Source organism: Coturnix japonica, chromosome 10 (genome assembly GCF_001577835.2).
Source record: "Coturnix japonica isolate 7356 chromosome 10, Coturnix japonica 2.1, whole genome shotgun sequence".
In the NCBI taxonomy this organism is placed as follows: Eukaryota; Metazoa; Chordata; class Aves; order Galliformes; family Phasianidae; genus Coturnix; species Coturnix japonica.
This window is the reverse complement of record NC_029525.1, coordinates 12,135,380-12,160,289: the sequence shown is the minus strand read 5'-3', so window position 1 is coordinate 12,160,289 and position 24,910 is coordinate 12,135,380. Positions and strand designations below refer to the sequence as shown.

The following is a 24,910-nucleotide window of genomic DNA, read 5'->3' as shown; positions in this document are numbered from 1 at the left end:
ATGCGAGGAAAATGCTGATAACAACTTTTCAGGATGTTATCTTTAATGCTGCACCAGACTTGTTGGTGGCAGTTTCACTCACCTGTGTAGTGCTGCACCATGAAGAGGAGATAAAAATCAGCCATGTGGCTAAGGAAAATTATTCTCAGCACAAACTGCAGGTTAAGATAATGTATTGAACCAATAACGCAATACCATGAGCATGCCAGTATCAGAACCGTTAGCTAAGCATGGGCAAGTCAGAGATTTTGAAGCCAAGAGAGGGACTATAGACCTAATAGTATATGTGGCCTTGGCCTGTGTTACTCACACCCTGCAAGAGGAGAGAGCAAAGGGACATTGTCTTGGGTGTATGACCCAGAATGGGTACTGCACTGGGCACAGAGTTGAAAACCTACATTGAGAAGGGCTGTGTTCTATGATGGCAAAAGGACTTTCATTTTCAGGAGTGCTAGACTAACATGAACTTCCCTCAACCCCTTCTCCTCCTGAAAGGAGGAAAGGAATAAACAAATTAGCTAATACAATGATTTATCTCATAGCATTTGGAATTTGCCCCCTTGAGCAAGCAAATTCATCAGCCAAATCCCTGCAGTGAACGGTAAGGCTTAAGGGCTGTTACAAACCCTGTGCTTCAGCACATGCAGAATGAACCTTCAGGCTTCCTACCCTCTATGAATAATCCCAGAAAAGCCAGCTGACCTGTCAGAGGCTGTGCAGATAACGCCAGAATACACGATATTAATGAAGTAGTGGAGCTGTCACAAAGAGCAAGGATCACTGTAAAAATAAGGAGTGAAAAACTGATTGCATTACGGTTGTGAAAGTAAATGGATTTCACTCCTATCCTCTAATTTCTTCATTTTTCATCAGATTCTGCCAAGGCTTCCATCACAGATAGGAAGAAGTCTGGAAAGCCACCTCCATGCCCTGATGCAGCACTACAACACGGCCCTGAAGTGGCAGCTGTGAAACGCAGAACAACCAGACAAAGCTGGTAACACATTTGTACAGCCTGGGGTGTCGGGAGGAATCAGCTCCACGGAGCAGACAAGGAGACAGAGAAGTGAAGTTTTAGGTTCTCTCCTCGGTTTGCTACATTGCAAAGCAAGCTGTCCTCAAGTCCTTTGGGAAGCTTTTCTATGCAACGATTATCCCTCTCTTCGAGTCTGAAAGGGAATTACTGCACATGAATCTGGAGAGGTTCAGAGAAGCACTGAAAGGTTCTTGCATTAGGGACTTCAAAGTGTGACCACCTAACTCCTGCCACCAGAAGCACGGTAAGCTACCTGCCCTTTGTGTTCTATTTCACTTGATGTTGGGTGAATCTGCTCAGTCCAACCCCACTCCTCTCTCCATTTCCAGCTGCAGAAAACACACTTCATGTCCCACACCAGCTCCAGGGATGTGATTGTGTTGCACTTTCATCTCAGAAGCTGGCTTAATTCAGGTTTATTTCATTGTCAGAGAGATATGCCAAGGCACTTAATTTCAGTTAGTCCTTAGCAGAAACATGTTCTCATGGAAAATGTTGGCTGGTGGTGCTTGCTCTGCTCGAGGCTGCTGCCCTGGAGATGACCTCCCTTATATCCTCCTCTTATTTTAAAATGGCATCTGGCTGCTCAAAAAACACCATTTCTTTTCCACTTCCAAAACACCATGAGTCCATGAGCAGCCAGGCATGTGTCTAGTGGTCCTTGTGCAGAGGGCACTGGTCTTCCAGTCAGGAAGGCCTGAGCTGGCCCTAGTACCATAGAGCAGTGTGCTCACAGCAAGGACTTCCGTGGCTTTTGTCAGTGCTAGTACGGAAAGAATCTGTCCTTCCTGCATCTTGGGGTCATTTGCTTGACCCATGAGCCCAGAGTGAAGTCAGCTTGTCTCATGATCCCTCCAAAATATTGCAATCCCAGCACTGCTTTCCCATGCTTTCTTCCACTATCCCCAATTCCTGGCTTGCGGCATCTCAGATAGTTTGATGGGGGCACGTATGGCCCAAGGTGGAGTTGTCCAAGGCCAGAGTGTTTAAATGGGTAGAAAACTACCAGAAAGAAGAAAAGATTGAAATGAAGCCTCCGATGATGCAGTTTCCATGGCAACTACCCTTCCACCTACAGTTTTAATCCACTTTTTCAAGCAGCCATTCCAGGGTGTGCGGGGAACCACACGACAGCTGCACATGTCCTATTTCTAACACATCTCCTGATTAAAATAATTATTCCATATATATTGTCCTGAATGGTAGTAGCTGAAGTTTCTGGGTAGCCTGGGGGAAGCTTATTCTCACAGTGCTAGATTCTTTCTGAAATAACACGTGTAGATGCAAATCCTAGCATTCACTGGGGCTAAAATGAAGGAAGCTCATCCCAAAGCTATTGCAATGGGATACGTCTCCTTGTCCCCACGAGACGTATGTCACTGTGTTGTGTGTACAGTGCTCAGTCAGGGATGAAATCAAAGCTGGTCTTGCCTGTGCTGTAGGCTGCCAGCAGCAGGTTATTTTGTCAGAAGCTACAGGGATAAGAGCTACAGCACATGACTTGCCATCACACTCCATGCTCAGCCCTCTCAAAGATCTAGGATGGCCCCAAAGCCACCCCTCACTTCAAACTGTCGTCTTAGGAGTGCTGACTAGGGAAGTATCTGGCAGATGAATCGTTTCTCTGTAATCCTAGTGGGACCATGTAATGATCACAACGCTTTCATTCTCTGTGGGGATTGCAAGGACTGAAATCAGGACGCAGGGAATCACTTTTGTAGTCCTGAGGATGTTATTTCTTCTTGTTGTTGCTGTTGTTACCTTCTCTCCAGCTTCTAAAGGCCCCTGCGAAGACCAGTGTTCCCTTCTGCTAAATAACATGACAGGATGAGATACAGACTGTATCTAAGAGCTTGTAACATGGTAGAGAAGGAGTGGAAGTCAAATGCTTGACAGGTAGAGAACTAAAGAATGAGTAAACTAAGTGGTTTCCTTAAGGTTGCATGCTGAGTCTGTGGCCATAGCTGAGTGCACATCCCTGGAGACCCAGACAGGGCTTTTATCACTGGGACAGCTCTTCCTTTGCTGCTCTCCCAGGCTGTCAGTCTCATTTGTCCCATAGAAATATTGAGATGGAGCTGGCAGATGCATTACCTAAAGAGGAAAACGTCTGAAATTATCCTTTCTTCACTCCAAGGAGTGCCAGGGGAAATCTACATTTCTATACAGCAACTATGTTAACCACTTGATTCCAAAGGAAGCAGATAGCAGGAAGATATTAGTGTGGGAATGAGCAAGTAAATAAAAGGGTAATTCTCCCCAATAAACTTCAATTCTCTGGGAATTATTTTTGAAGTCTAAAAAGTTAAATTACAAAGAAGTCTGCCAGAACAGGTAATGACTGTACTTAAGGGAGAGGCAATTGTCCTAGAAAATTTTATGTACTATGGCTACAGTGCTGGAAGGGAGAATTTAACCAATGCAGGGATCTTTGGGTAACAGCACCTCCTCCAAGGACTTCAAGAGGAACTTAGTGTTTAATATCTGAACAATTAAGGGCTATATTATGAGCTCTTGACTTTACAGCTTGACACCTACTCACTCACATAGGTACTTCCAGTGTATTGAGGAGGAATAGAGTGACACTGGACAGGAAGGGATGAAAAATCTGACTTTAAAACGCAGCTGAATGTTGTTAATGTTAAAATCATTAATAACGTTACTAATAGAGATGAAACATCTCCCTTTCTTCAATATCACTCTACTGTTAAGCAATAGCGGAACCCAGAGCAGCTGCATATTTTCGTGTTTGTGAGCCCTCCTGGCTTTACAGGGATGGGAAGGGCTGTGTGAATTGTGTCATGTTTGTATGACAGGTAACAATCAGGTGGAGGCTGCTGGGTAGGGAGCACCAGAGATGGGATGCTGGCCACTGTTATGCCACGGATACAGGAATTTGTGGGTGCATTTTTGTTTAGCAGCAGCTCAGTTTTATCTGCGAGACAGAAGTGTGCAGAGTGGCTCTGCTGGGTGAACGTGGCTCTGCGGAGTGTTATTTGCCAAGTACAATGCACAGAGAAGGAAATCTTATCTTGCACTTTCCAGTGTCCCCATTTCATAAATATGATGCATTAATATTCATTATGCCACGTGCATTATCATTTTGGAAGGAGATTACTGGGGATTCACTATTTTCTCTCCATCATATTTTCCAATTAGGATCCTCTCTTTTGCAAATAATAAGCTTTTTTTGTTGCCTGAGGCCTTGCAGCAAAGTTCCAGCCAGGACTTTGGAGCTCTGCTCAGCATCCGTTTAAGAAATAAGTGCAAATTGAAGAACAATTATATTTTTAATGACAGGTTAATCTTGCAGCACTAAGTATGATTAGGGTGTAGTCTGGCAAGTGTGGAAGAACACAACAGTTTGTAGGAGGTGTGCCCAAAAAACCTGCTGGGGGATGGGGATGGATGATATAAATACACCACTGAGTTCACTGTATAGGCAAACATAGAGACTTAGGGGGTCCTGGGTATGGAGGAGAGGATTAGAGTGGAGAAGTGAAGTCCTTCTTCGCACACCATGAATGAGTGTTTCAGCTCAGGATGCTCAGGACAAGAGAAAATCCATTCTCACACTGCCCCATCCTCACTCCCCCACACTGCTCTGGAGCAGTTACTTGGTGCCTACAGCCCTTCATGCCCACATGGGCCTTGTGCAAAGTTCTCCAGTCTCATTGAGGCTAATTGGTTGGGCTCTGGATTTCTCCTTCAGTTGCCACAAAGTGGTAAAGTAACTAAAAAAATCCAAAAAAGAGAAAAAAGAAATACAAATTTACAGTCTACCCTTTGACAGACTATCTATTCCCCACGCACACATAGGCATGCTAGTAAAACAGCCCTTTAAAGTTGTTGGTGTTGTCAGTTACAAGAGCAGCATTTAACATTTAATGGTTGTTTTTGGTCAGAGCTGTTGCTTTTCATTGTTTGCTAGATTTGTTCCTTAAATTTGCTTGGCTCTGTGCCATGCAGTTCTTCTAGATTTGCTTTATATTGTGCCTGGGGTTGCAATATATGTTTTAATGATTTTATTTTTTTTCTCCTCTGAAGACATTTTATGAAGTGATTTTCATTTTTCTTGCCCGGTCTATTGTCTTGTTGTATCTGATATTTACCTTGAGGGCACAGGTGTCCCCTTACAAGCCTTCTAAACATGCTAACGTGGTCTCATTTTCCTCCCAGTGCCAAGTCACCAATTATTACGATTGTGGGGATCTCTAAGAACGTTGTTGGGTTAATTAGACTGGGCAGAAGGCTTCAGAAAATATGGTACAGCACTGCCCTGTAACTCTTATAGAGGTCTATAGGAAAAGCAGAGTGTGGAGATGCTAAGGAGACAACTCAAAAAGTCTTCAGCCTTTACTTACGCTCCATTATAAGAGGTTGGATTAGCTGTTCAATTAAAACAAATGCAAATGCTCTACATCATGACCTTTTTTATTGTAAACAGACACTTGTTGCTGTTATTTAACCCATTATTTGCCAGGTTCATGTTAACCAACATTTCAGGCAGTGAGATGTTTGCATGAGGGTTAGACTCTGTGATTCAGAACTGTAACTCATCATCAAAGCCACATGGTCTGGTGTCTCCATGATCCCTACTCCTCATACAGATGATCAAAATATGGCAAGGCTTCAAAGACAGAGCAGACCCATCTTGTTGTTAGGGCTCATTTCCAGCTGAGAACATGTACAGTATGTTTCCCCGAAGGACCCTGGCAGAGTTCAGGGGTACCCAACGAGCTGACCCTGCAGACAAGGGCACAAGCATCGCCTTCCATGTATAGAATCCTCCCCTCCACCTTGCCAGACCTTTCCTCATCCAAACAATATTGACCTGTAGGTTTCTCAGTTCAATTTCTACTCTTATTACGTGTTTCCTGGCATGTTTGTAGTGCTTCTAATTAATTATTTGTAATTGCTTGTGTTTTCCCCCCCCCTTTTTTTTGCCTTTGTTTCTTGTTTCTTTCCCAGCCTTGGTAACAAGATGTTGCATCTCTCGAGGCTACCAGGGTAAAAGCCTGTTAATAAATAATTAAGTTCTGAGGCTGCAGCAGTGTGGAGTCACGTCTTGCCATCACATGGTTGTAGTCTCCATGGTGACTCACCACTGTGAACTGAAATGCTCTCTTTGGGGGGAGGCGAGAGAAGGTTATATAGGGCAAAAATGTGCAAAGTTAAATTATACTTTAAAAAATTAAAGGCGCCGTCACACTGGCTAGTTCCCTAAATGATCTATAAAGATGGAGACCTCCTATTAGCCCAGCTCCGCCAGCATCCATCACTTCTGGCTGCCTCTCCCTCATGTTTGTGTTCTGCTCCAGAGCTGCCAGTTTGGAAGCTTTTCCATCATGTAGGTGCTCCTCTCTGCCAAGCAGCATTTTCCTTCACCCGGTGCTTTTCAGATCATCCCAATCTCCATCAATCCTTCCACCAAACTGTGCTCCCTCAGTCCCTGCGATGAGAGTGGCTGATCACTAAGAAGCGTGACCATGGAACAGTTTGTCATGTGTCACCAAATTAATTCTTAAGGGCTGGAGTCCAGAGGTTCCTGCTTCTCTGCTCCTCTGCGTTCTCGTTTCCTACTGCATTAATATGTTGCCTTTTCCCTGAAGCCATCCTGCAACCTTCATTTGAGCAAAATTCACACCTGCTCCTCATTAAAGCCAGATTTTGGGAAGTCTCAACTGTGCATTTCTCCTTTTCTGGCAATGCACAGAGGCAGCTTCATGTGCTGGCACATGAAATAGCCCTTCTATTTTTTTTATTCCATCTCTTAATCCACCTTTAAGTATAGCAAAGACGTTTCTTGCCCATTCAAAGCAGTAGTTTTCGAATGAAAAGCAGTCAGCTCAGCAGTTCCAGCATCTGTAAAAGTGTGTCCTTGTGCGTGATCTGAAACCCCCTTAGCCTGTTATCAGCTTTCCATCTGTGTTAGCAGCTACGTTATTCACAAGCATCCTGATTGATGTATTTCAGCCAATATAACTTTCCCAAGCCCCGCTTCTCCAATAACGTTTCATGGGAACACAAGAAATTTCGAGCTCCTTGTGATGCCAAGGATGTAAATCACACTAATTGTCTCCCAGATTTCAGAAACATCCTGGGCTTTCATTTCCTCTGCAGATTTCTGAAGCATTCACATTAACTTTTGGCCGGTAAATGGTAGGGGACCTAAACCGTCCATCACATAAAACTGCACTGAAAACACATCAAGTTGTGACAGGTAGATAGGTCTCTGCTCCAAGGGAATGAAGCTTTTGATACCACTGTTCCCTTCTCCTTACAGGAGGACACTGTGGAACCCAGGAACGTGGCTTTTTCCACCCAAGGACATTTGTTGGCCCTGCTTGGAAGCCAAGTCAAGACGTGCTTCATGCTATTGTCATCTTACCTTTAAGCTGCTGGGATGAGATCAGAGCCAAGATCTGCTCAACCAAAGGGTGGTTCTGGTCTTGTGGAGTTGAAATCTGGTGCAAACTGGATCTTCACAACACAGAGCCCTGCATTCATCCTGGGAATGGGTCCGTTCCTCTTTGTTACCACCACATCTCTGGGAAAGTGTGTGAAAGATCTCTCTCAACCCCTTTCATTGGCCTATTTTCTTCCTTTCCTTTTGTAGCGGAATGTAAAGAAGAGGTGAAAGACAGTTTGAGTGAGGTTATCAGAGGGATAAAATAATACTTCAAGGAGTTTCAGACCTGTTTTCATGCTGTTCACTTGTAGCCACTGCAGAGGTTTCCAGAAATTGTTTCCCTGCCCTTTTCACCTCCACTCTTCTCCCAACAGACTAAGGCCAAAGCAGAAGAGGAAAGCAGATTAATACTTCTTTTTTTTTTTTTTTTTCTCCAGCAATCTAGCATCCTGATTTAGCTTGCACACTTTTGATATCCACCAGCTCCAGCAGAAAGCAAGCAAAGCAATCTGAAATTCAGGGCTTGTTAGGTAAAGCAAATAATAACTATATCAATTGTTCTGATTTCAGAGGAGAAATGTTTTCTTTATTTTCATTTTATTCTTATTTCTTTTTCCTAAGTCTGCCCAGGGATTCTAATGCTGAGGTGGGATTTAAAATAATTCATCTATTTTTAAGTGATGTTGGCAACCTAATTTTGACTCAACGCTTTCACAGAGCTGAAGGAAACAAAAAGGGGGAATGGGAGGGGGAAAGAATAATTGCAAAACACAAAATAAGCAGAAATGGTTTCAGTGAGGTGTTTTGATCACGCCCGTGAGCTGCTTTCTTGCTGTGTTGTGCGTGACTGAAAACCAGAAAGGGAATCTGCCTATTAACAAATGGGAAGCTGACCAAACCAGTTTCATCAGACTGCAGTAAAAGCGCGGAGCAAGGGACAAATAAATGGAAGTGATTAGAATAATTTCCATTCGGTCAAAGAGACTTTGTGAATGAGACAGGAAAGGCATAGTTTAATGTCTTTGAATGGGAAGAAGTTGATCAGGTTCCCATGTGCGTGGCTGCAGTGAGGTATCGTGGACTGACAGTGAATTGATGGGCAGCTCCTGAGACGGGACTCCATCTCTTCCCCCAACCTCAGTCTGCTCTCTCCGTATTCTGTTGCTCACTTTTGGAGTAAATTGCAAACCTGCACGAGGCGTTGAGTAAACAAATTACTGCCTGCACATGTGTGTTCATTAGGAGGAAAAAAAGCCACACTGATTACTTGGCAGCCTGGCATTTCATAACATCACAAAGGGTTTTGAGAGATGAACAGCTACAGCAAGCCTGCCGTGGAAACCAATATCTCCACCTGTGGGAAATGCAAAGATAACAGGCAATTGTGACTAAAAATGCAATTATGACAAGAGAAAAGGATTCACTTTCCTCCGTGCGCATACAAATCATGAAAAGATATTTTCATCCCAGGCCAAGGAGGCCTGAAGCTGGGTTTTATTCTGTGCTTAGAACCAGTAATAATTTCTTTCACCTATTATCCATCTCCCAGACAAAAAAAAAACTTATTCTTCTCCATCTCACCTAGAAGGGTCTCTACTTTGAGGCAATTCTTTTATCAGATGCTGTGAAGTAAGATAGAGAAAGCAAATATTTGCCTTTGAGCACTTAAAATTATATTCTCTCATTTTCTTTTCTTTTTTTTTTCCTGTACTCTAAGATCAGATTTCTTCTGCAACATGAGTGTGGGCAAGGCTCTGCTTTAAAGAGAATATCCTAAGTTTTAACCACAAGGAAAATATAAGAGAAACACAAGATCCCCTGTGTGCTAAAGAGAAGGAAGGCACGTCCTATGCACTATGGAGCTGCTAAAGCCCTACAGAAACCTCAGCAAAATGCCTGGCTGTCACAGTCCATTTGCTGTTGCATCCCTCCAAGCACCTGGCCTGGCAGCTGATTGCTTTACTTCAGGTAAAGAAGCTCAACCTCCTGCATCAGCCCTTCACATGAAGGATATGCTGGAAGGAAGCAGTGCTAAAGGACTGAGGCACAGTGATCACTGCTGAGGGATGATAGGATGCCTCTCAAGAAGTGACCATGAAATGTAGGTCTGCTTGTAATCCACATGTCACTGAAGAGCCACAGTGTGGCTATTGCCAGTTTACCTAAACTCCCTCCACTTGAGCCTTTCTGGATGAGTCTGAGCTCCTTCACAGGTGAGGAGCATCCCTAGCGTGTCCTTTGCACTGCAGATGGAATCAGCTTGCAGAGCTTAGGCTGCACTCAGGGTTAGCGATGGCCACATCTCAGAGCAGACAGCGGGAATGGGGCTTAACAAATGAATTAGGATCACAGGATCACAGATTCTTTAAGGTTGGAAAAGAGCACTTAGATCACCCAGTCCAACCCCGACCCACCCCACCATGCCCACTGACCACGTCTCTCAGTGCCACATCCCCACTGTTATTGAGCACCTCCAGGGACAGTGACTCCACTGCCTCCATGGGCAGCTGTGCCACTGCATCACCTCTCTTTCTGAAAAGAATTTTTTCCTAATATCTAATCTGAAGAAGAATCGCTTTCCCAGTGTATTTTAATATATTCTCTTGGGTAGTAAGCACAGCACAGCAAAGCCCCATGATCACACTTTTGGAGGGCTGTGAATAACAGATTATCATCATTTTACAACAGCTACAAATTGCTACAAATCACGGCCATTCCATTACATTTAGCAGGAAAACACAGCTGCTTTCTGAGCAAATATGGCACGTTGATAGGCAGCTTTCCGATTTAGGAGAGGTTTGACAGTGTACAAAGGCTTTCAGCAAAGATACTGTTCTAAATCTTGCCCAAGCTGAAGTATCTGAAGAAATGTTTATACCTCACTGATCACTCAGTCTGAGATTTCTGATAAGGTAGAAATCATTGCCATCTGATACCTCTCCGCTAGATATGAATGAGAGAAGTGTGTGCCCTGTCCGGAGTTGACAAGATGTATCAACACGGCAGAAAACATAATCGGTCTGACACCTCCACTGGCATCCTTGGGAGGTTCCTCCAGGGCAGAGCTGAACCTTGCTGGCAAGGGGAGGAAATCCCTGCAAGTGACACCCAACTGACAGTGAAAAAAAAGACAACAAAAAAAGGATTACATACCTACCTGATTTTAGTATCATCGTGCCAAACATCACAGTGCAAAATCAGGCATGCTGCTTCCTTCTTTGGTACCATCAGCTACATCTGAGGGTTATAAAGGCTCAGTGAATCACGGAATCATTAAAGTCAGAAAAGACCCCTAAGATCACCCAGTCCAACTCCAGCCCACCCCCACTGTGCCCACTGACCACATCCCTCAGTGTCACATCTTTTCTTGAACACCTCCAGGGATGGTGACTCCATCACCTCCCTGTGCAGCTGTGCCTCTGCAGCACCACTTTTCGGAGAAGGAATTTTCCCAAGATCCGACCTGAACCTCCCCTGGTACAACTTGAGGCCATTCCCTCTCATCCTATCACTGCTACCTGGGAACAGAGGCTGACCCCCACCTCACCACAACCTCCCTTCGTGAATTATAGGGAGCAATAAGGTCTCCTCTGAGCCTCCTCTTCTCCAAACTGAACCATCCCAGTTTTCTCAGTCACTGCCTATCAGACTTGTGCTCCAAACCCTTCTAAGCTTCATTGTCCTTCTCTGGACTCACTCCAGGGCCTCAATATCTTTCTTGTAGTGAGGGGCTCAACACTGAGCGCAGCACTCGAGGTGCAGCCTCATTAGTGCTAAGAACAGAGGGATGATCACCTCTCTTAATCCCATCTGAAGAAACCCCAATTTCATCATCTCAATACAGACAACGGAACACCCTTCCCAGGATAAGACCTTTAAGCATACAGTAACTTTTTCTCCTTACCTTTCCTCTCAAAACAGCACATGCAGCTATCCAAAGCAAAGAGAGCCCTTTCTAGTGTGCTTTGGAATAAACTGACATCCACGCTTAAACATATTGCACCGAACAACATTTCCTGGGGGCCCCTGATGTTGTTGCAAGCCTGACAGACACAGCCGCCTCCCAAACTGCACTTACCCTGACCTTATAGATAGTGACACAGAAATGCCTCGAAGACAATGTTGTCTCTCGGAGGCGCTGCGCATTCACAAATGCACACTCACGTATACACACAAAATTATGTCAGCCATTTAAGTAATTCTTTCTTGGCCATCTTTTAAAATGCATCTTTCGTCTTTTCTGTAACCAAGAGCTTTAATATTCAAATGTTCATGAGCACCAGCTTTATTAAAATTAGGGCTTGGGGAAATGTCTCAGGAAAGGAGAAACGAATATTACCCAACCATTTAAAAAGATGCTAATTAATGGAGTTCTAAAGCCCAGAGAGGCCATTTGACGGAGCAGAAATTCCTCTGCTAGACAGATTTGTAACTTATCGTTTCAAGTGGCAGAGGTGGAAAGAGGAGATGAGCAAAATAAAATGCAAGTAGGTTAAGAAGAACAATCCTCCAGGTGTTACAAGGACTCCAGAGTTTAGTTCTGTGCCAGCGAAATGAGTTTTCTGCCTACAAGCTCCGCGTGTGATGATTCTTCTGGCCGTGACACAAAACACAGTTTGTGTCTGTTCCCTGCTGGAAGTGCCCTGTGCTCAGAAGAAGGAGCTGTAGCCTATGTGCTGCTCAGCCACTGTTGAGTGGTGGCTGCCAGCTGCTGGTGTCACAAGGGGATATTCCAAGATAAGTTTAATCTCGAGGGTATGTGAGTATTTCCAGCATGCGCACAAGGAGCAGCTTTGTGCTGGGAGCAGCAGGGACACACTGGAATGGCCAGAGCTCGCCAAGTAGACTTGTTTATGATCATTTCATCTGCCCTTCCCTGATCAGCCTTGGCTAAAGAATCTCCTTTGGCTGATGTGGTGAAAGCTTAAGGCTGTTCAGGCAGGAACATCAACATTTGTCGTTTGGATGGAACATCAGGTCATGGAGACTGAATATGTTACTGCACATCAGCTGGGCGATCGTACCTGTCCATGCATGTGCTCCTTGCCTGGAGCTAATGCAAAATAACACGATGTACCTTCACCTTGTTTCACTGTCAGATGAGTTAAATTGCATTATTATATCTTTGCAACAAGCCAAGAATGTGTGCCCAGACTGCTGCCTCAGCTCTTCTGATGTTTGGTGACTTGTTAAGCTGCTCTCTCTCGATCCTGTGTCAGAGCCTGGAGTCCTTCACAGCTGTCATAAAGTCCTTGAGAGACCTGGTTTTGTCACCCTGGGATGTATTGTTACGTACAAGGACTTGTGGCTGCATGTAGCACGGGTGTACAGGAGCTGTGACCAGGAAAACTAGTGTACACATCCCCAGAGACCAGTACTTTTCATGATTTTTCAGGTCGTTTTACAAGGATTAATAATAATAAGTTTAAAAAAGAGAAGACTGAAAAGGGATTTCAAGGAATAAAAAGCTTCTGTCAAATCTCTGATATCTGCAAAGATATAAATAGAGAAATACTCTTTAAGTTCATAGAAGTTCGTTGTCTTCAGAGAGTTACTGGGAGGAAAAGCATGGAAAAAAAATTGCATCTGTTTCTCTAGCAAAATGCAGATTGACCCCCCTAAATGAAGACAGTTGGCAGGAACTATATGATCTGAGGCAGAAAAACAGCAAAAAATCAGACTTAATGTAAATTTGTCTCTTTAAGTTATGCTTCAGCTTCAGCAGGTTGCCATAAAGAAAATGAAATGCAAACTGGAAACACAGGCTTGTTCTGATAAATGCAGGGGGAGGAATAAAAATAACAAATATATTTGTTTCCCTACTAATCCCTCTTCATTATAGGACATGGCTGTTTTGTCTAATGGCCACAAATGAATCCAATATGAACTCAAACAAGGGGAGGTATCCTTTCTGTTTGTAGATTAAATCATTTGTAAAAATATCTCAAGTGCAGTCAACATCAACAAAGTCAAATACAATCTCTCTCTCTCACAAGCTAAAATTTACCATAGCAAGTAGCTTTCTATGACAACTGGTAAGAGGTAATTTTTCCCTGGAGCCAATTTCCTTTGGATCAGTGATGCACCAGTCTATAGCAGAGAGAGTTTGCATTAGGATCTGTGTACCAGCGCGCATAATAATGAATCACACCCTACATTGATTTAGTAAACCAATAGGTTTTATTAACTCAACAATGAGATTAAAATGGATTAAAACAGGAGAGGGGCTCTATCACTGCACTAGTAATTTACCCCTGATTCTACAGCAAGTGCAATTCACTTTGTTTTTAATACCTGATTAGACTCAGCATTGCTGTACCTCTTTCTCCTGGGTGGAAGGTGTAGCGGATGTAGGTGAATCCTGTACACACACACACAGTTACAGAAGAAGCAAGCTACAGAGCCAGCTTGAATCAGAATGGAGACATTACAAGTATTATCCCAGACAAAGAAATCGATGGTTTTTCATGGGCTTTTGAAGTTTCCTGCTAAAACACACAGAAAAGGCCCTAAGGACTACAAGAAAAACATGGTTGGGGTATGTCTACAATTGCCTGCGTAGGAAGTTCCAGCAGTGCCGTGGTACCAAGCAATGCAGAGCCCAGCACAGATCTGCCTGAGAAGAAAGGAATTTAGGTCACACCATGCTGTGTTGCTACCAAGACCCAAGCGGGCAGTTTTAAAGCTGTAACTGCTTCTCCACTGCATTATGTCTAGTGGAGATTAGTTCTGTTCTCTTCAGCATGTGCAGGATGCTACTTTGCCCTTCCTGCAGTGTTTCTCCAGGAGTCTTTCAGTGCAAACCCACCAACCCAAAGAAGTCAGGTGGGTTATTCCTAAAGGATCCGCAGAGGGCAGCTATCAATTTTGCAGAACTAAAAGCTGTTGGCTCAGAATTGTTCAGAAGGTTTATGCTTAAAAAGCAAATAGGTGATAATGGCCAACAAATAGTAAAAGCTTGAAATAAATTTGCATATGGCTTGTCCTGGAGTCTGGGGAGAATCAAGGAGAGCCTCCTACTTTGCCTGGCTGAACAGCCTCCCTAGACATTCTGTGGGCACAAAAAAAGAGCCTCCATGGAAATACCTGTTACTTCTCAGCTGAATCTGAGATCAGCTCATTAGGTTTATGGAATCATGGAATCATTAAGGTTGGAAAAGAACAGTAAGATCATGCAGTCCAACCACCAGCCCACCCCCTCCATGCCCACTGACCACATCCCTCAGTGCCACATCCCTACAGTTCTTGAACACCTCCAGGGACGGTGACTCCACCACCTCCCTGGGCAGCTGTGCCACTGCAGCACCACTCTTTCTGATATCAGTTTTTCCTAATATCCAGCCAGAACCTTCAGTGGCACAACGTAAAGCCACTATGGCCTATTTTATAGAGGTTGAGCTATGGGATACGGGAGCAGAGAGTACAGAGCTGGAGAAGACCACGAATTAGAATCTGGCCCTCCTCTTGAGCTGGGAAAATTAACATAATGGGCATTTTATTGCTTTAGTGTACTTTTTTGTATCAATTGTGTGCAGTCATCGAGTTATACCACAGATACGCAATAAAATTAAGCAAATATTCAATGTCTTTTCACAGATAATGCTAAAAGAAAATCTGATATTCCATTCCTGAGTTAATCCACCATGAACAACATGATCAATAAGCATCCTTCTAAGCCATCATCCACCCACTTCACTCCTTCCCACCTCCTCCTGTTTTCTAGGAGAAGTTTGATTTAAATTGCCAATAACCACACTCACCATCACTGTAATTATGACAATCATTATTATTGCTGTTTGTTATTAGATCAGTGAAGGAAATGCTTTTTTCTATCTATAGGAATTGATAAGATTCTGAAATGTTTTTCCCAGTCTGGATACCTCCCTGATGGTCAACCAGTAGTCTGAAAAATAGAGATCAGATCAATGCACAGTTCATACGTATGCCTTCAAAATGTTTCCTTTAGATTGTGGTGAGCTTTCTGAAATCAAAATGTAATTAAGTTAGCTGTTGGAAATGATGTTTGGGCCATTTAAAAACATATCATTTCTTCAAATAGGGGAAATTTGTTTAAACTGAGCTCCTCTCCTCACTGTTTGGACTGACCTCCTGACATTCAACAAGAAGAAAACTTCTAATCCAAAAATTGTCAGCTTGTCATTTGCTATTAAAAGTTTATGTATATCATACAAGGAGTTGCATAAAAAAAGAAAGTTATTGCTTGCTCCCTCAAAAGGAAAAGAACGGTCTGAAGGAGGTAGGCAGAATCAGGGATTCACAACCTAAAACTTCTTAAGTGTTTCTGATACCATCTCAGCCTCTGGGTCACATAGGAATGACCTCTAATTCTTCAGCTCTATAAAAGCTTTCCATAGCACTCCAGATTCTATTTCAGGATATATAAAATATGTTTTTATACAATTATCATATCATCATCAAACCCTTATCCATCCTTTTCACATTTCAAATGGTCTCTGAAGGTGTTTGTTTGGAACGAATCTGATTTTATTACCTTTAGCCCAGTTTTGAGTTTTAGCCAAACGCTGTTAATCTCAGATATTTAAAATCCAACCTCTCAAGCATGGGCAGCTGATACAGTCTTGACTTGTCTCGAAGTTCAATCTGTGAACTTGGCAATTGCATGAGCAAGTGACTCATACCTCAGTTTGTGTTTGTCGCTTAGCTCAGACACATTCGTCTTGAGCAGAGCTGTGAAATATCATTGTTTTTTGTTTGGGGGAGGGGAGGGGTTGGTGATAATTCTGATTGCATAAGAATACTATAAATCACATTCAAAACCTGATGCCAACTTCCTTTACCATCCCACTTTTAAAAGGTTGCATCTAAAAAGGTTTTCTGCTTATTTCTGGCATCTTGAACTTCTCTGACCCTTTTCCATGTCTCTTCACCCTAAAAACCTTGGGGCATGTATGTTCTTCATGCCTTTAGCTGTCATTCCCCCATGAATAGCTGTGTTAGCTTGGTTTAGCTCCAGCCAGGCGCTGTTGTCTCTGTAAAGCAGTGATTCTGAGGCTCAGCAGGTCAGTACTGTGAGCCACAGCAGCACAGGAGAAAAGCTGGAGGAGAACTGCACTTCTTAAACTATCCACAGAGGTACTTTGTGGTGGCAGCAGCAACAGCTCCAAAAGCAGCAGCAAAAAGTCCACTGTCTTAGAAGAGTATTCATAAGAGCTGGAGATGCTTGAGGCAAACTGTATATAACTTAGAGGAAGGTAAAAAGAAGCTCATAAAATGTCTTCCCAAGGAAATGAAATAAGCTGAGAAAAGAAATTTGATGTGAAAATCCAGCCTGAACCTTTGCCTACCTCTGTACCGTACTGCTATGTTAACATAGGTGTTCAATACAACACTGTGGGAGCATTTGCTTCAGGTGAAGAACTTCAATTAGAGTATTTCTAGTGTACCATCTATTTCTACTTAAGCTGTCTGAATTGTCCTCTGTTGAATAAAAAGGGATAATAATATAAAAAGGTCTTTAACCCTGCTGCGAGCAATAGGAGGAGAGGGGAATATTTCTCAACATACACACGAAGTTTGTGGGAACAGCCTGGGGAAAATCAGTCCAATAAATGTCTGGTTCAGAGCAAGGTTCTCCAGATGGCATCAATATATCATAAAGTGTCAAAGAGAGCCTTTCTGAATGCAAATCACTATTCACATTTTACCTAATTTATGCAAATTAGCTCATTCAGTCTTCCACTTAATCCTCTCTGGAGTTACTCCAAGGTTCGAAATGAAAGATATTCTTCTTGCAAAATATATATAATCCATATTAATTGCCTGTGATGGAGATGAGTGGGATGGACAGCTATTCCAGCAGTTAATACTTTAATCACTTCACCTCAGCAGCAGCTCCGCTTCAGGTGAGCATGCCCTGAGTACCCATTGCTAATGCAAGCCACAAACAGCTGCATGTTGGGATGCACCAGGTGAGAGCTGCCAGGCAGGCAGGTTTCAGGAAGGAACCCAATGACATTGAGTTGAGTTGAGAAGAGAGCTGGTTTTGAGCAGATGATACAGACAACAGCCATACAAGTCTTACTGCTCCAAACAGGGATGGAGGTGCTCCAATGTCTCACTGCTCCATCCTGAGATGAGAGAACAGATTTTGTGGAACAATGAACTAAGAAAGCAGTAGATTATTCAGTTTGGAAGTCTCTCAGAATTATTACTATGGAGCAATTGAAATATGCTTGGTTGTATTAACTTCAGTCTGTCCTTGGTTTAATGTTTGTGCGTTATCTTGAATAGCTGTTCTTTAGCCATATACTGGTACTTATGGATTTCTTATCCATATTCTGTGTGAGCAGATGGTTGTGATTGGCTTCAGCTTTAAAAGACAGAGACTTTAATTTTGAAATCATTGAATTAGAGATTTAATATATAGATATTTCATAGTATATCTCTGTAGAGAGAAGAGATTAATCTGCAAATGGCAAAATGTTGTGTGCTACTTTGTTGTACTTGACAGGCTCGGAATAATATCTCACTCACAGATTGGGTTTTGACAGACTTTCGGAGAGGCCCCTAAAGTTCGAGTGAGTGTTATGTGGGCAGCAGAAAGGAAAGAACATGGAGGATCAAATTGCAGAGGACTGTGGGCTACTCTGCATGATGGGGATCAAGTGAGTGCGCAGGGCAACCCATTAGACCCATACCAAAAAGTACTTAAACTCATAGAATCGCTACGGTTGGAAAAGACCTTAAAGATCATCGAGTCCAACCACCACCTAACCATACCACCCTAACTCTAACAACCCTCCACTAAATCATGGCCCTGAGAAGTGGACCTGCATTGTGTTATCCAGTTTGTCTTATCTGCCTCTCAGATCAAGGCAAAGGTATTGGCTGTTGTCTTTTAGCAGATATCAGTTCCCTATAGCACTGTCAGCAATGTGTCTCCTTTTGCTGATCAGGAAGACTTGTCCCTAAAACATTTTGAATTGCCATTTCAAAGACGTTCTTTTTTGTCTGAGAATAGTCTGTCTGCAGGAAAACTCTGAAGCAATTGATCAGTGACTTTCAAGAGAGATTTTTTTCCTTCTCTGTAAGGGCAGTATTATTATTATTACTATTTTGACAGCCCCAGGGGACAGGAATATCATTGCACTCTGAATAGCCGTATTTACATAACCTGACTAATGTCACCTGCTTCTTGTCAGAGGGATCCATGAGGTTACAGAGTGCAAGAAGGTGGGAAGAACAGTCTTTGTCCTCCAACTCTGCATAAAGCCTTTTTTTTGTTGTTGTTAAATGTTAAGTTTATTACAGTAATTTCCAGTTTATATCACCTGAAATGGAGCTTTGATCAAAATAGGCTGATCGGTTTGATGTAAAATAGCTATAAAGCATATAATTTGTACAAAAAGTCAGAAAGTTAACTTTGCTCATTCAGACCTCCTCTTCTGCAAGGTGATAAGACGTGGGTGTCCAGGAACAAGCGCTGTGCATTTCAGCATCGTGTTGCTCTGAGGGACATGGTTTAGTGGGCAACATGGGTAGGAGGTGGACAGGTGAAGGTGATGATCTTCAAAGTCTTTCCCAGCATTAATGGTTCTATGAGTCTGCTTGTCTTCTTGTGCTGAGCAAATCATTCATGAGCTTGTTCAGCCAGAGCCAACCCCACGTTTAAACTGCTTGGAGGGCACCTCTCACTGAATTAGCTGAAACGCAACCTAACAAGGAACGTGGAAAGGAAGATGCTTAAAGTGGATCTTCATCAATTTCAGAACTGAATTATTTGAATCATTTCAACTTTCGTCCACCACCGAGATGCATTTCCTAAAACGCTGTGGACACATCTACAAAACAGATCTCAGCACCTCCCATTTAGGAGTTTAGGACTCCATCCAACAAATCACTTAGGTTTGGGCTTAGCTGTAAGTACATGAATATCTTATTAACAGCAGGGAGATCTCGTTAAGTAAGGAGTGTGTGTAAAGTGCTTTGCTGGATTGGGGCCGTAACTACTGCAGTCATTGTTGCTAGGTAGAAAATGTAAGGCAGGCAAAAGTGTTTTAGCAAGAGGATAGTGTGAGCTTGAGAATTACCCAACAACAGTGAACTGTAGGAGCAGGAATATGACTGACTGATTATTCTTCCCATTCCTGGAGACCCACGGGAGCATCTAAATCAACTCCAGAATGCTGCAGGGTGACTTCAGACCAGTGATTAGAGCAGAGAGAAATGTTGTGATTCAGAACAAATTAATTAAAAAGTGCTATTTTGGACTAAATGGAAATCTTTACCTGACCTATTTTGATTTCTTCTAATTTTCCATTTCCTAAGAAAAATCCCAAATGAAATTTTTCAAGCTTTCAGGATGTTTGCAGTCTGATATGTATTTCTTTTTGGTGGGAACAAGTCCTACTTAACAGAAAACATTGAGGCAACAAATCCAGGCAGAACTGTGTGTTCGTTTTTAACAATATCTCACCAAGAAAAAAAAAAGATCATATTTTTTGTGTGATTTTTAATTGAAATATTTGTGTATGTCTTTTTCCTCTTGGGGCACACAATGACTTTTTCTTTTTTTTTTTTTAAGACTTTTTAAAAATGTGGCAAGTTTTCCTCAAGAAAAAGGGAGTTAAATGAAGGACGAACTCCGTCTGTTCTACATAAAATAGACTTCTTTATTCCCAGCTAGCTGTGACAGTTACGTAAAGCTATTGAACCGGGAGCTCTCACCTTCAAAGAACTGCAAGGTGACAACAATTTGCAAATGAAGGGTTTGTTCCTGTCCCATATCAAGTGGTGGTTTTTTCATTGATTCAAATAGTTTTAAGATCAAATATATATATATATATATTTCTCAAAATCACAGGATATCCGATTCCTGTTATCAGGGCATGAATATGCTTTATGCTACAAAGAAGCAGGAAAGTCGTGTAAAGGCTCTAATCACTGTGTACGTATCTTAGGAAACTCTTTCAGTTCATGCACTATTTCCTTACAAAGTCAATGAAGCAAAGAATGGCCTGATCCCATGTTTTAGGTGGCCTGAAGCAGTATTTCCCATTGCACTCATGTTAATGTAAGAACTTGCTGTTCTTGTTTGCTCCTGGGATGGTCCTCACCCATGGTGGCCTATGTTTAGCTCCAAGAACCCCAACACTCTTCAGCCAACCGGAATTGTATCTTGGTGCTCGTTACTGGATCATGTTGATTTGTAATGAGTTTAATTGACTGTGATTCCCTTAAGAGATGTTTGTCAGAGGCATGATTGCATTGTAAAGTCAAAGGGAGCATAAGGGGTTAATGAAAGGCATGAAAGTTAATAGAGAACTGAAAAAAAAAAAAACCCAAAGGGAAATCCAGAATAAACACCTATAGGAGAAGGCAGTGATGAATAAAGGCAAACAATTTATTTGATTTGAAGCATGTTATAAAGGACAATGATTGTGTTAAATAGAATGCTGTTGATTTATAATTGGAAATAATTGAAACTCACCAAAATACTGAATAAAACATTAGATATTTTAAATGATGTTATCTCCACAATTATCTTTGGAAATAACTACAATGAAGCCCACGAAGTGTTGTGAGTGGAAGGGAGTCACCCAGGGCCCATTGTCTTCAGTAGTCATTGTAGTGTTTAATGGGTAGGCACTTAACAGCAAGTGGCAGAGTTTGTTTCTGATGAGGCATTCTGTGAGTGAATGCCAGTCTCACTAAGGGTAAAATGGGGGGTAAGCACGGAGCTAAAGGGAAGCTGAAATGTTTTCCTGAATGTTTTAATACACGCAAATACACATTATCCTTTTTCAATAGCAGTGCTGCTTGAAAACATGGAATTTTTTCAGGAAAAAAAGAATTGTCACAATACTCAAAGGCTGTCACATCAAGGTTTGTGTCTATTTGTGGTTCAGTGTCCAAACTGCCAAGAGTGGCAATGCATTGGAACAGGCTGCCCAGGAAAGTGGTGGAGTCACCAGCCCTGGGAAGGGCAGATGTAGTACTTAGGGACATGGTTCAGCAGGTATTGTTGGTAGGTGGACTGTTGGGTTAGATGATCCTAGAGCTCTTTTCCAACCTGAACAATTCTATTAACTTGCTAACTTTAAATGCAGCCTTTTTATAGGAGTGTTAATGGAAGATATTACACAGCTTTTCAGCTCTGACCTGATCGTGTCCCCAGGATAAGGTGTGAATAGTGGCTTTGTAACAGACCGTGGCTTTGTGATGTGGTGTGGTTGGAGGCCTGCAGCAATTAGTGTTCCCCATGCAATTGTAGTGGGTCCAGTATTGTTCCAAATATTCATTAGTGACTTGGAGGAAGGGATAGAATGAACCCTCAGCAAGTTTGCTGATGGCACAGAGATGGGAGGAGCAGCTGATACACCAGAAGGCTGTGCTGCCATTCACTGAGACCTGGACAGGCTGTGAGCTGGGTGGAGAGGAACCTCATGAGGTTCAGCAAAGGCAAAGGTAGAGTTCTAGACCTGGGGTGTAATAACCTCACGCGTGAATACATGGGTCAGATTTTCCCAAGCGGACACAAAATAGGCAAATAATTGAATTGCAATTATTTAATTTTATGTTTGGTCCCGGGAAAATAAACTGCCTTCCTTCCTTCAAGGGTAGAACTGATAAGAGATGTTTGTCTGTTAACGCTGAGGAAAGGGGTGTGATTGAGGGAATTAATTAGGAAGCTGCCTAAATGGAATGGCAGGTGAAAAGGATCTGAAAGAGACACTTACCTATCAGGGGAGAAAAAGAAGGTTGAATATGGGAGGGAAGAACAGCTGAAATTCAAGGAACTTACACAAGACAGTGCAGTCTGCTAATACTCCTGAAGGGTTTGTTAACAATGAGGTGATTTGTTACCAAATGATTGTCTGTTCTGTGTTAGTCTCATATCTCATATCAAAATCTTACGCTGGGCATCTGGCTTCTTTGTGCTTCTTTTCTTGAAGGACATATTAGAGGATTTTTCTTTGCAGTGCCATTTAGGAAATGTTTTGTGCTCTAGATGAGCTGGGGAAGGGGAGAGTCTGCTGAAGGGGATCCTGCACAGCCCAGGGGTGTGATGTAACAGGAACCAAGCAGACTGCCTGAGAAGATACAGGGGAGGATGGATATGGCTGCACAACTCCAGGTTCTCTTTTAGGGTGCATTGAATTCTCAAGCAGAGATAGCACTTGTGAGCCTGAACTCTGTGCATTGTTCAACACCTTAATGTTATTCCTCCTAGGGAGATCAGATGCCGGGATGAGGGCCAGCAGAACTCCTTTCTGATACAGCTCTTCCACTGAAGTCCCCATGACATTTTCACAGCTCTGCATCTGTAAGTGCCAGTTCCCATAGTCTCTCTTTGCATATTTGGTTTGGGCATTTGGATGTCTCGTTATTAGTAGCAAATGTCTACATTGACATGATGGGATGGCTTCTTTGTAAGAAGTATTGTTTGCTCATTACTGGAGCCCTTTTGTTGTGACAGAAAAATAACAGCAAGTAGGGAATGAGTTGATACCGTTTATAGGAGTCTGCTGTGATTCTGTAGTGAAAGGTCTGTGATTTATCTTCCTTGGGAGGCTGAAGGCAAAGATTAGAATCTGATTCAAGGAGCCCTTGTTGACACAAGTGATGTCAACTAGTGCAAGGATCAGTCAGAAACAGAAGCCAGGACATCATGGCTTACCCTCATGGTGAAATTTCCAAGTTCCTCCGAGCTTGTCTTCATTCTTTTTGATTATGAAGATCTGTACAGTGTATCTATTTCTGGAGATTGTGCAGGGTGAATGAGGTGGAACAAGCAAAAGTAAATATTAAGCACTGCTGGGAAAGGAAAGAAGCATTTGCTGAAGGTGTCTAAGCACCACAAAGAGCAATTAGCCAGGTTTAAAACTGTGCCAGGCAGGACATGCAAACATACAGAGAGCAGAGCCAGCAGGCTTCACTTGGCTCATGCCTCTTCATCAGCAGTAATGAAGGTGGTCTTTTCTAAGTCCGTAAAGAGTTTGACTATAAGCAAACATTGTACCCATATGAATGTACTGTGGCCAGGCAAGCAAAGCAATGCTTTTAAGCCAGCTTATGCATGTCTATGATGGTACTGAAGGTGGAGGCCGCCTTTATAGGCACTTTCATTGCCCTGTCCATTTCCCATCATTTCTGCAATGAAGTTGCTGTATCTCCCAGAACTTTGGGAGAAGGATTATGGAGCACTGTAAGTTACAGTCGTGATCATGTCATGAAATATAATACACAAATGCAGGTGTGTAAAGGAGGTAAATGAAGTCTGTGCAGACAGTCCTGTGCTTTCTGAAGTGTGAATTTTGCTGCCAAGAAAGAGCAAGAATCTGCATTTGTATAATATACATACATCAAACCTAGCGTTACAGGTTGGGCCAAAACCAGGTTGGCAGCTTCCCTTTAAACAGCTTTATGGATCATTAGGTACCACACAGGAGGCTGAGCACACCAACTACATTTTTATTGATAGTCAAGGGTTTCTAGCCTGAAACAAAACAATTATTCACATCAACTATAGGCTGGAATAAACTGTCCCAGGCCACTGTCCCCTCAAAACAGATGCAGAACCAAATCTGGACTCAGATTTGTGTCTTGATGTATTTTTCACTCACCCAGGATTTTAATATCCTTATGGATGCTTTCTCTAAACAGGTTAGAACAACTGTTTTCCTGGGAAGATCTTTGGCAGGCAAATAGATAGGTTTTTCACATGTGCTCCAACAAAATGTCAGCATATTCACATAAGTAATACGTATGCCTCTAACAAAATAACAGAAAATGAGCTTATCTTATCAGCAGAGTCAGCTTTCACAGTCCCTTGTATCACAATTTCACATGAAGCTCCGCATTCAGGAACAAGGTGAATGGTGCCTGGGATTTCTATTTACTACTTTTTCTCTCAGATAACTAATATGCCAGGGAGACTTGGGAGACTCAATGATACAAATTCCCTAGGAGCCCCTGAAGTGTCTCAGATGCTTTCAAAGGGAATAATTGCGATCAGGAATACATAAAAAGTGTTAATTCATTCCATAGTCAACTCATCACTGAATGCCATCTCCCAGAAGACCCACCTCCCTTAGGCTGCTGGGCAAAGCTATTTATCGCTGTCTCATAGATGAGGGACAGTGTGATGAAGGGCCAAAGATTTTCCAAGATCTTAGTATCCTCAATGGGCACTGGCTCTCCAGAAAACGGTGGTCTTATAGATGCTGAAAGAAACTGGAAAATCTGCTTTTACATGCTGCTGTGGGAGCTCACTGAGCTGCTCTGATTGTGGTTCTTGTAAGCAGGACCTCTCACAGTCCTATGGGACTTGGCCAGTACTGCACAGATAATGGAGTAAGTTGAACCTAGGTCCACCAAAATCAGCACCTGATCATGAGCCCAGCAGTTGACCAGAGCACTTTTAACACTCCCCGGAGCAGCATATTTTCAAACTGTGATCTCATCATTCACCCAGTGCT

At 42.6% G+C, this 24,910-nt stretch overlaps 1 long non-coding RNA gene across 2 annotated transcripts in view; it reads left to right on the top strand.

The window, feature by feature from the left end:
- LOC107318812 overlaps positions 1-24,910 on the top strand; it is a 189,395-nt gene that overhangs the window by 85,522 nt on the left and 78,963 nt on the right. The window contains exons 5-6 of one of the 2 annotated variants that reach the window (XR_004308597.1): positions 874-1,280; positions 22,663-22,755. This is a non-coding gene — a long non-coding RNA (uncharacterized LOC107318812). The remainder of the gene's footprint in view (positions 1-873; positions 1,281-22,662; positions 22,756-24,910) is intronic. The other variant, XR_004308598.1, reaches the window with a different exon arrangement.